The sequence below is a fragment of the Megalobrama amblycephala genome, linkage group LG8 (assembly GCF_018812025.1).
Source record: "Megalobrama amblycephala isolate DHTTF-2021 linkage group LG8, ASM1881202v1, whole genome shotgun sequence".
NCBI lineage: Eukaryota > Metazoa > Chordata > Actinopteri > Cypriniformes > Xenocyprididae > Megalobrama > Megalobrama amblycephala.
Genome location: NC_063051.1, coordinates 1,614,563 through 1,627,163, shown reverse-complemented (window position 1 = coordinate 1,627,163; position 12,601 = coordinate 1,614,563).

Genomic DNA, 12,601 nt, shown 5'->3' with positions numbered 1-12,601 from the left:
TTTTTCACAATGCATGGCTATTTTTTTAGTGTTATTTTGTGGGTGTAGCATGTTATTTATTATTCTTATTTATTGCAAATGGAGTCATCGATATTTTTTTGGTTTTCTTTCCTCAAAAAATGAACAACTTTGAATTTTGAATGATTATATCTGCTAAAACAATATATTTTAAGAGTACCATAGCATATAGATGACTTCTACAGATATATGGACTAAAAGCTTCAAAACTATTTTAATATAATGGGGTCTTTTATTTAGTTATTACTTTAATGGGATCATATGTTTTATACATTTAAAATACATATGCAATTAATACAGTAAATATTAGACAGCAACATTTTTTCCTTTTCAACTTTCAAAATATTTTTTCATTCATTCTTCCTTCCTTCCTTCCTTTCTTGATGATGACGGTCATGAAATCCACTATGAAGAAGACATTCTGAAGACGTACATGAATACAACATCAGTTGATTTCAGGAGTCACTCACAGTGTGAGCAATTCCATCGGTGTCATTCTGACTCTGATTGTGCGACGGGACCCGTAACGGGCCTGAATTGCTCACGGGTTACAGAGCATCTACATTCTTTTTACCGACCTTGAAAATGCTGCTCGTCTGAAGGAAAGGCCAAGTATCTGTGGAGTTTCTAGTGCTGCTGTGGACCAGCATATTCAGCAAGGTCCAGCTCTAAAGCGACGGTTTACAAAGGCAGGATGAGCGCTTTCCATACTAAACGCTGCCTCCGCTAGCTCTGCCTGCGCATCCCAAGGCCAGGCAATGTAGCCTCTGTATTTGTAGTAAGATCAGAACAAAACTCCTGCTGTTCAGAGAGTGCATGCCGCTGAATATTGATTATTCGACAGCTTTAAATCAATGGGACAGAAACGGGTGTGAAGGGGATCTCTGGAGAGCCAGGCAAAGGTAGCTACCAAAAAAATGCATATGCAAACCCAGTGCTTTTTTCCATGTTTGAGTCTCTAAAAGCATTAAATATTAACAAATGCATTTCCCTCTACATCTTTCTTGTCACAGACTTCATTTGGCACGCTCCTCTAACCTGGGCCAGGCTGGGCTAAACTGTGTCTAGCCGTCGTCTCACCGGATTGTTGTTGGAAGCAGGAGGGTCTCCGGGTAAACACGCGGCTCTCAGCGTGTCCCGGCACTTCGCTTTGAAGCTCTGCTGTGTGATGGCTGGCAGCACTACACACGGGCACCAGACAGGAGTTTATGCTAAACGTGTTTTCCAGCGTAAAATCACTTTGTAGTAGTTGCTGCTGCTTCCCTTGAGTCGAGGTGCGTTTGAGAGCAAATGCTAATGGAAAGTAAGTGATGCAGTAAGTTAGTTATGTCTCGTATGAACACAGATGCAACAAACAGCATGTTTAAGAGATGTTGCACATCAACTGACTGTTGTATTTTTCTCTTTCAATTAGTTTATTGAAATCAAGTTTAAAATCACTAATAAAGATGCCATTAAATGTTTGGCTCTTTGACAGATTGCTTTTGTTGCACTTTTGTAAGTAAAAATAAAAGCATCAGCTAAATGCAAAAATGTAAGCTAGCACAGTTAAAGTAAACTTTTAAAGGGCACCTATTACAAGATGTAATATAAGTCTCTGGTGTCTCCAGAATGTGTCTGTATAGTTTCAGCTCAAAATACCCCACAGATCATTTATTATAGCTTGTCAAATTTGCCCCTATTTGGGTGTGAGCAAAAACACGCCGTTTTCGTGTGTGTCCCTTTAAATGCAAATGAGCTGCTGCTCCCGGCCCCCTTTTTCCAGAAGAGGGCGGAGCTTTAACAGCTTGCGCTTCGGTTGCTCAACAAAACAAAGTGAGGATTTTCAGTAATGGTGTTCAGCCTTACATTGTTTAAATAATTTAAAAATGTAAATATAAAGTCAAAGTTATAATAATTAAGAGATCAAAATGATAATTATGGTAATGATAAAAGCATGATCGTTTAATCTAACATTACCTATATGAATTCATGAGTATGAAATGGTTTTTGACATCTGTAGCAAGTGTTTTTTTTTTTTTTATTTGTGCAATAATGGATTTGTCTTAAAAAGCCTGTAACCACCATGACTGCTTTACACCGAATGCATCGAATGACTCAAAAAATAAAAGTTTATTGCTTCGGCACATTTGTCACACAGCTGCATGTTCACGGTGCCGATAGACATGTTCCTAAACGACCGCTGCGCTTGAGTGGAGTGGGAGCATCTGGAAAAGCATTTCTCAGAACTTCTAGGTATTTTCTGTAAAACATCAATATAGTGCTGAAAAATGCAGTGTTTGAAATGTGCACTTCAGGAGTCTGGTGTTGATCAGCAGCCTTAAATTGAAGAATGGAAAGGTTTTCAGAGAGAAGAGTGAAGCTTAATTGAGCTGTTTGAATCCCACACGCCTGGGACTGACAGCGGAGGGTGAGAGAAGGTCTGAGAAGTGGATGGGAAAATGGAATACTTCATTAAAAAGAGTTTCTAGGTTGCTTTCTGTACAGAACTGAGGCTGGAAATGTATTTTACAAAAATTCACAGTAAATCATTGTTTTGCATAGTAGAGTGGGAAAATAAGATTATAAGCAGATTATAAGAAGATTTTAAGTCAAGGTGTGACGGGGTTCAGGGGTGTGTGTAACGGACGTAGGCCGGTAAAGGTGATGATACACGGGGCAACTTTTTGAGCAATGTTGCCGGGCAATGTAGCCGAGCAACGTTGCTTGGGCACTTTCCCATTGAGAATGAGCAACAAATTTGTATCTGGATACGTTAGATCGGTCGTGGGCAATTTTTTGTGATCCTCCAATCAGAATGTTAGGAGCCGATCACGTGACCGGTTCGGAGATTTCAGAAAAAATTCAAACAAGATGGCGGCCTCTCAGCGGCAGTGGAGCAGAGAAAAGGAGTGTGAACTTTTATCTTCTTACGCTAGTAAGTTGTCATGCGTCAACCCAAAACAGGGAATTTACCTCATATATTGCTTAAAATACCAACAACTGTCCATAAGTAATGTGTGTATGCTGTAATGAAGCTATTGAATGATTTTAGTTAAATACTAAAAAGATGGGATTTTTTTAACAACTGTAGTAGCGTAGGCTGTAGGGCGTTTGACATATTAATAGATTTTAATGCGATCAACGCGGGTTCGAATCCGCCTTTTGCTGAACTCGCTCTTCTCCCTTTTCCTGTCACAAATCAGATCGGAAAGGCATTTATTTTTAATAAAAATGAAGAAAATATTTGAAAAGTTGAAATAAAGTGCCTAACAAGTGTTTATAATAAAGTATTTATTGAGTTGGCAATAGATTTGCTCCTCTCTGATTAGTTGCTGCCAACTGTCTGTTGCCCTAATTAGTTGCCCTGTGTCTCATCAGGTTGCCCATTGACGGCAACATTGCCCAGCAACATTGCTCAAAAAGTTGCCCCGTGTATCATCACCTTAAAAGCTCAACTCCCCTTATTTCTATAGCCTCCTTGTTAGCGCGCCTGCCTCCCACACCAGAGACCCGGGTTCGAGGCCCGCGTAGAGCGGGGCGAGGGCGCACGACTCCCATGCCGGTTGACCCGAGCTCGAGTCCCATTTAGGTTCGTCACATTTAGGGGTTACATTGGTGCCGTGATCCAGATGGGAGTGAGGTTTAGGGGCGTGAGTGTAACGAACGTAGGCTAGTAAGAGTTGTGCATGTAACGTTGAACAGGAGGGGTTTCATTGGTGCCGTGACCTTTAGCCTTCTTGTTAGAGTGCCAGCCTCCTTGTTAGAGTGCCTGCCTCCCATCCTTAAAGACCCAGTTTCGAGTCCTCCTTAGAGTGGGCGGTTTGAACAGGAGGGGTTACATTGGTGCCGTGACCCGGATGGGAGTAAGCCTGAGGGGGGTGAGTGTAACGGACGTAGGCTTGTAAGAGTTGTGCGTGTAAACCACAATCCCCTGATCTCATGAGGCGCTCTAGTGACTGACGCTAAAGGCTGCAGTCTTTAGCCTCTTTGTCAGCGTGCCTGGCTCCCACACCAGACACCCAGGTTCGAGGCCCATTTAGAGCGGGCGGTTCGAACAGGAGGGGTTACATTGGTGCCGTGATGCAGATGGGGGTGAGGTTTAGGGGTGCGGGTGTAACAGACATTGGCTAGTAAGAGCTGTGCATTTAAACCTCACTCCCTTGATATCAAGAGGCGCTCTAGCGACTCTGTCTTTAGCCTTCTTTTTAGAGCGCCAGAGACCTTGGTTTGAGTCCCGCTTAGAGCGGGCGGTTTGAACAGGAGGGGTTTCATTGGTGCCGTGACCTTTAGCCTCCTTGTTAGAGTGCCTGCCTCCCATCCTTAAAGACCCAGTTTCGAGTCCTCCTTAGAGTGGGCGGTTTGAACAGGAGGGGTTACGTTGGTGCCGTGACCTGGATGGGAGTAAGCCTGAGGGGGGTGAGTGTAATGGACGTAGGCTTGTAAGAGTTGTGCGTGTAAACCACACTCCCCTGATCTCATGAGGCGCTCTAGTGACTGACGCTAAAGGCTGCAGTCTTTAGCCTCTTTATCAGCATGCCTGGCTCCCACACCAGACACCCAGGTTCGAGGCCCATTTAGAGCGGGCGGTTCGAACAGGAGGGGTTACATTGGTGCCGTGATGCAGATGGGGGTGAGGTTTAGGGGTGCGGGTGTAACAGACATAGGCTAGTAAGAGCTGTGCATTTAAACCTCACTCCCTTAATCTCAAGAGGCGCTCTAGCGACTCCTAGCTTTCTTTTTAGAGCACCAGAAACCTTGGTTTGAGTCCTGCTTAGAGCGGGCAGTTCGAACAGGAGGGGTTTCATTGATGCCGTGACTTGGATGGGAGAAAGCCTTAGGAGGGTGAGTATAATGGACGTAGGCTAGTAAGAGCTGTGCATTTAACCTCACTCCCCTGATCTCAAGAGGCGCTCTAGCGACTGATGCTAGAGACTGCTATCTTTAGCCTCCTTGTTAGAAGCCTGCCTCCCATGCCTAAAGACCCGGTTTCGAGTCCTCCATAGAGCGGGTGGTTTGCACAGGAGGGGTTACATTGGTGCCGTGACCCGGATGGGAGTGAGGTTAAGGGGCGTGAGTGTAACGAACGTAGGCTAGTAAGAGCTGTGCATGTAAACCACACTCCCCTGAGGTTTAAAAGAGGTGCTTTAGCAACTCCTGTCTTTAGCCTACTTGTTAGAGCACCCGACTCCCATGCCGGCGGAACTGGGTTTGAGTCCCACTTAGAGTGGGCGGTTCGAACAAGAGGGGTTTCATTGGTGCCGTGACCCGGATGGGAGTAAGCCTGAGGGGGGGTGAGTGTAACGGACGTAGGCTTGTAAGAGTTGTGCGTGTAAACCACACTCCCCTGATCTCATGAGGCGCTCTCGTGACTGATGCTAAAGGCTGCAGTCTTTAGCCTCTTTGTCAGCGTTCCTGGCTCCCACACCAGAGACCCGAGTTCAAGGCCCATTTAGAGCGGGCGGTTCGAACAGGTGGGGTTGCATTGGTGCCGTGATGCAGATGGGGGTGAGGTTTAGGGGTGCGAGTGTAACAGACATATGCTAGTAAGAGCTGTGCATTTAAACCTCACTCCCCTGATCTCAAGAGGCGCTCTAGTGACTCCTGTCTTTAGCCTTCTTTTTAGAGTGCCAGAGACCTTGGTTTGAGTCCCGCTTAGAGCGGGCGGTTTGAACAGGAGGGGTTTCATTGATGCCGTGACCCGGATGGGAGTAAGCCTTAGGAGGGTGAGTATAATGGACGTAGGCTAGTAAGAGCTGTGCATTTAACCTCACTCCCCTGATCTCAAGAGGCGCTCTAGCGACTGATGCTAGAGACTGCTATCTTTAGCCTCCTTGTTAGAGTGCCTGCCTCCCATGCCTAAAGACCTGGTTTCGAGTCCTCCTTAGAGCGGGTGGTTTGCACAGGAGGGGTTACATTGGTGCCGTGACCCGGATGGGAGTGCGGTTTAGGGAGGTGAGTGTAACGGACGTAGGCCAGTAAGAGCTGTGCGTTTAAACCTCACTCCCCTGATCTCAAGAGGCGCTCTAGCGACTGACGCTAGAGACTGCTGTCTTTAGCCATTCCTGCAGCGGGCGGTTTGAACAGGAAGGGTTACATTGGTGCCGTGACCTGGATTGGAGGGATGTTTAGGGGGGTGAGTAACGTTTTTTGGATCATTTTGGTTTTCAGTGGCATTGCATATGTTGTAATTTTTTTAAATCTTTGTTTCATTTTTTTACATCACACAAATTCAGAGTTTCCCACTTGTAATTCTGACATTCCCACATGACTTGAAGGCAACATTGTCACAGTTAGAAATGGTGCTTAGAAATGGGACACAGAACAAAATATGAGTGTTATTTTTGTCATTGTGGCAAATATAGAAGGTCTAGTCTGTGTGAACATAAAATGCACATTTTCTACTGCACAAACGTAAACATGAGTAGGGTCATAGCTATTCTGAACAGTGCTTCTATATTTCTTGTTCGTTAGTTTGCTCGTTCGTTCATTGTGTTTTATTGTTTTCCAATTTTGTTTATTGTTTTTGTTCTTGTTTGTTCTTTTCAGAGGTGTAAAGAGTACCTGAAAACCATACTTGAGTAAAAGTACTGATACCTTACATTGAAAATGACTCCAGTACAAGTTACAAGGGTAACACTTTACTTGAAGGGGTGTGCATAAGACTGACATGACACCTTCATAATCTTGACATGACACGTGTCATGAATATGAAGGAGGTTTTATGCATGTTTATGACAACTGTCATTAAGTGTCATTCGCTCAGTTATGTCATTTTTAATGCAAAGATGACACTGTTTGAGATGTCTTTGTTACGACAACTTGACATAAACCAAAACATCATAACCTGTCAGTGTCTTTGTCATGACAACTTGACATTAGCAAAACATCATAACCTGTCATAAACATGACATAGCAGATTAATTATCAAACTTAAAAAACTACTTAGCTTTATGGGTTAACATTACATTACATTATTTTGGTAACATTTCAGTATAGGGAACACATATATAAATGATTAACTATGACTTTTCCCTCAATAAACTCTTAATTTACTGCTTATTATAGTTAATTGTTAAGTTTAGGTATTGGGTAGGATTAAGAATGTAGAATAAGATCATGCAGAATAAGGCATTAATATGTGCTTTATAATTACTAATAAATAGCCAATATTTTAGCCATATGAATGCTAATAATAATAAGCAACTAGTTAAAAGACCCTAAAATAAAGTGTTACCATTATTTTATAACAGTGTCATCTTTTTTACGAAATTTGAAATGGTTTATTATCTGACCTTCTGTTGGAGGAAACTTAAAAAAAAAAAAAAAAAAAAAAAAAAAAACATGAAATGAAAAATAGTCATGACGCTGTTATAAAATTATTTGTCAGAGTATTGTCACTTAATGACATTTTAATGACAAGTTCAATTTGTACCACTGTACTTGAGCTCAAGATACATATTCATAACACTATTATAATGGCCTCATGTCAAAACCAACCTCATGACAGTTTAATGTAATGTTAACCCATAAAGCTAAATGATGTCAAGTTGTCATGACAAAGACACTGACAGGTTATGATGTATTGGTTTATGTCAAGTTGTCATAACTCGGACATCTCAAACAATGTCATCTTTGCATTAAAAATGACATAGTTGAGCGAATGACACTTAATGACAGTTGTCATAAACATTCATAAAACCTCCTTCATATTCATGACACGTGTCATGTCATGATTATGAAGGTGTCATGTCAGTCTTATGCACACCCCTTCAAGTAAAGTGTTACCGTTACAAGTCACCAATTCCAATATGACTTGAGTAAAAGTCTTAAAGTATCTGATTTTAACAGTACTTGAGTATTTTACTCATGCTGAATGTAGGCTCAGAGTCCTGAAAGACATGCCAGTGAAAATAAGAAACAATTGATTTGTAAGATGAGAAATAAAGTTTATTTTCTAAAATCAAAATAAAACTGAACACTTCAATATTGCAATAAATCAAGGTCGACACAACAACCTTTTAAACATCTACAAACTCTCAAGTCTCAGTTGAGCTCAAGTGCACAGAAAGGTCATAAGTAAATCAATATCCTTCAAAAAGGTCTTGTCAATATAGCAGATAAATAAAACAATGTTAAGTAAAATTAAATAGTCAAAGTCTACTGTATGTGCTGGTTTGAGGCTCATCACCAGCTGCAGTCATGACCTCATCTAATCAATCAAACACCTGCAATCAGAAACTACCTACTAATGCACTCACATTCACGTAAATTATCCTTTTGGGTGAGTAAAGGCAAAATGCACAAGATATAGTACCTTCAATGCCCTTAGATGGCAATATCACTTCTTATATCAGAAACAGCCTGCTGCAGAAAAAGTTAGCTGCCATGAAAAATGTAATTTGTAATTGCATTACACACCACAAAACTTGCTAAAAAATGTAGTCAAGTATAGAGAGTAAAAGTTGCCAATATCTTTGATACTACAGAGTAGCCAAAAAGATACTTAAGTACAGTAACTAATTACATTTACTCAAGTATTTTACACCTTCTGGTTGTTTGTTCCAATCTGTATCATTTATTATCATTGTTTTGATTATTTTAATTTGTTCTTCCCTCTTTTGTTTTGTTTTTTCACAGATTTGTTTTATTTTTGTTCAATCATTCCTTTCTTTCTTTCTTTCTTTCTTTCTTTCTTTCTTTCTTTCTTTCTTTCTTTCTTTCTTTCTTTCTTTCTTTCTTTCTTTCTTTCTTTCTTTCTTTCTTTCTTTCTTTTCTTTCCTCATGTTTCTCACTCTCTCTCTCTCTCAGGGTTGATAAGATATGTCTGATGGCCCGAGGGCCCATCGGGTCCCTGTCGTGGCTGATAAAGACTCCAGCGGGCTGCAGGCATCCACAGATTTCACAGGCAGAGCTTCCCTCATTCAGCACAGATTACAGCACTATCCCCATATCCAGGGAAGACAGAGATTATGGCCATGTGGGAATCCAAGTGAGATTACAGTTCATTTCCAGACAGGTGAAAATGGGTTTATGTTTAGAGAGAGACAGGAAACAATTGATTTCTTCAGTTCCTCTTGTGTGAAACAGCTCCATTAGAAATGTAAGCCTCTATGAAATGCTAATTTACAGCATCTCTCTTTAATTTGTTTCCGAGAATCAAGATGCTTTCTGTATATCTTGGCAGCCAGTAAATATTTGAGCAAACGGATGTGTTTGATTTACTTAAAGTTCACAAATCTGATTGAAAATGTACTTGGTTTAATTCGGTTATGTTTGCGAGGAGCATTTGCTCAAGAGGCAAGCGCTGCATGTAACTCCGATTATAAATTCAAACTAAGTCGAGGGACAAACATTCAATCTTGCGTTTGTTTCTGTTTAAAGTGGGTGTCAGGATCAACTCGTGTCACTTTGTGACATCTTATGATTTTATTTTCTTTTGTACATTGTTAGTCCCTGCAAAAAGATGCACTGTTTACTCTGTACACTACTGTGTTCTTGTCTGCAGCACAGACATAATAACTAGATTTTCTGCAGTAAATGTGATTGGTGGTTGCCTGTGGTTGTCAGGGTGTTGTTAAGGTGATACTACATTCATTGCATGTTATACACAACTTTAATAGTTTGAATGTCAAATATCACAGTTTTTAATTCATTATGATAAATACATTATATTATAATTAGGGGTTCAAGCACATAGTGGTTGAATTAATTATAATTTTTATCCACTCTCGCTCATGGGCACCAACTAAAATGGCTATAACTCGTGAACAGAATGAAATATTTTCACCAAACTCAGAACACCTGTATATGGGCTCAATCTGTGGTCACATTAAAAAAAAATATCATGCCGATTGGCCACTTGGTGGCACTATAACAGAAAAAAAGAAAATAAAACAGCTATAACTAAGCAACCGTTAGTCCGATTGACTTGAAAATTGGCATGCTGTGTCTGGGTCAAAAGAGCCACGATTGTCTATAAGGACATTGGCATATCTCAAAAAGCATGGCCGCCATTGGCCAATGAATTTTGAGCAACTGTTAGACAAGGTTAATGATTGGAATGAAACTCGGTGGACATGTTCAACTCATGGTCCCAATCCTGGTCCTGGGCACCCCAGCACTGCACATTTTGTCTCCTTTCTCTGACACACCCTTTTCAGGTCTTGGAGTCTCTACTAATGAGCTGATGACCTGGATCAGGTGTGTTTGATTAAGGAGACATGCAAAATGTGCAGTGTTGGGGTGCCTCCAGGACCAGGATTGGGAACCACTGTCTTAGAGGTCTGTGAGAATTTTGAAAGAAATTAGGTGGTGCTAACAAGTTTTACGCCTCTGTAATCACATGCTATTTCACGCTTACACAAAATATCATTTGTTAGATCTCTTCATACTGAGCAAATTTGCCTCAAGAACCACTGCTGTCAATCCAAATCGTTCATTAAATATTCGCGATATGTAAAAACTCTACTTTTGCAAACTAGTCCTATCTAAATAAACCTAACGCAGTACAATTCTGGACTCTTTAGGTCAATAATTATCAAAAATGAAGTTTAACTTTACCCTTTGGGTAGCTATAACATGGTCATTTAGAAAAGGGGCTTGGCCAAGTGCTCACAAAAGTCTATTACTCCTGAATGAAAACTCAGAACTTCATGAAAATAGGTAAGCATATACAGCATATGACTCTAAAGAAGCATGCCAACTTTTATGAAGATCGGACCATAGGTGGTGCTATAACTGGTAAAAAGCTTTAATCACCATATATTTCCTATGGTAAACTGCTTGTATTGGCTGTAAATGGTCTTTTCCATCAATGATTGAGATGGTTAAATGCTTGTTAAATGAAACATAATACCTTTTTACACATTGTGCTTAAAGGCCTCATATATTAATGTTATACATAATTCATTGACAGTGACACGCCTGCAGACTCAACTAAAAAATCCACTAAATATATATGAAAGATAATGCATAGCTATTCATGCATCATGCATAGCTATTTTTCATCATCAGTACACAGAATATGTACTAATATTGTACTGTCAACATTAACAATTATCAGTTATCACAATTTCTAATTCATTAAAGTCAATCAGAATTGAGTATTCTGGCAGACCATGCGATACTATTGTTTATAATTGTGCATCCGACCATGATAAACTAGAGTGCATGAAATTATTCTTAGAATTGGTGAGTGAATTTCATCTATGAAACTGCAGCTGAGCTCTGTGGAGAAGAGGGCAGCGTCCGAGAGTCAAGAGCCAGAAATTGAGCTATCTGACATGATCAAAACAGGCTGAGAGGTGAAGCTTAAGCGCTCAGGAACAGATGAGAAAGAAGAAGAGAGAAATGCCACGGTCAATTGAGTTACATTTTTTTTTTGTTCTCAATGCAATGAGAGAGGTTTGGTGCAAACGCCGCAGTCCGTTTTTGGATTCTGTTTTATTCTTTTATATTGTCTCTCCTCTAAAAGGAATGAATAATACACCAAAATGCATGAAAAAAGAATGAGAAAACTCTTGTGAAACTCAAGTGCAATCTTCCATCCGCTGCCTCATCGACCAGCTGGCACGTCAACACATGTTCGCCAGGGACAGTCGCTCGGATGTCATCGGCCCTTGCGTGTTTTGCAGGACAGCTAAAATGGATGTGAAAATTGATGGTTGCTGCATTGGTGAAATGCGCTCCTTCCTTGAAATCCATGTAGATTGTGCAGTTTGTTCTTGTCAAAACTCTTAACCAAACCTGGAATTAAGAGGCAATCCACAGAGCATCACTCATACCGCTGCTTTGGTTCTTGGAGATTCGCACCCAACCGCAAACCTTAAAAGCTGAAATAGGTGTTTTCACTTACCAGATGAGAGAGAGACACTTTGGGAAGTCAGGAGGAGATCACACTGAATGTTTTGTGGCTTTTAGTTCAAGTCTGTAGTTTTCAGACCATCTAGTGTATTGCTAAAAGTAGACAAAATGTATATTCTTTCTCTTACATTGCAAAAGGCAACAAATATTGATGACATTCACTCATTTTGTCCAATCAAATGTTGTGTAGAAGGAGAATGTCATCGCCCCCTCCACTGATAAGTGGTTTAAGAGCAACAACACAGTGCTCTTAAATCTATTTATAGGGTCTGGACTTTCTGCTTATTTTCCTTCCTTCAGGTCTACTTATAATCTTGATTAAGTTTTCTTGCACCAAAATTGTAATTGTTTTTTTAATGAACCTTTTCCACACGCTCTCTGATTGATTTAGCTGGTTTTTTTTTGCTACCATACCTTTAGGACTTCTATGTAAATTCTCTTGGTTATTATTGACTAACCTTTATTTGAAAAATAAAGTTATTGGTTTTAGGTGTTTTTATCAAGCCCTCCTTCCTTCAATAACAGCCTCCTTTTAGTGTGTTTATTGTGTTCAAAGCATTATGCCAATTTATTGTTGATGATGCCAAATGCTATTGCTTGTTTTTAGGTTAGTTTAAGTTTACTCTGTTGTCATGACATTTGGATATGTGGTTAAATAGATGAAAGAAAGTAAAGACCAGTTATAATACATTATGCAAATATATGCACAAAACCACACCAATTGCAGTCAGTTGTTTTT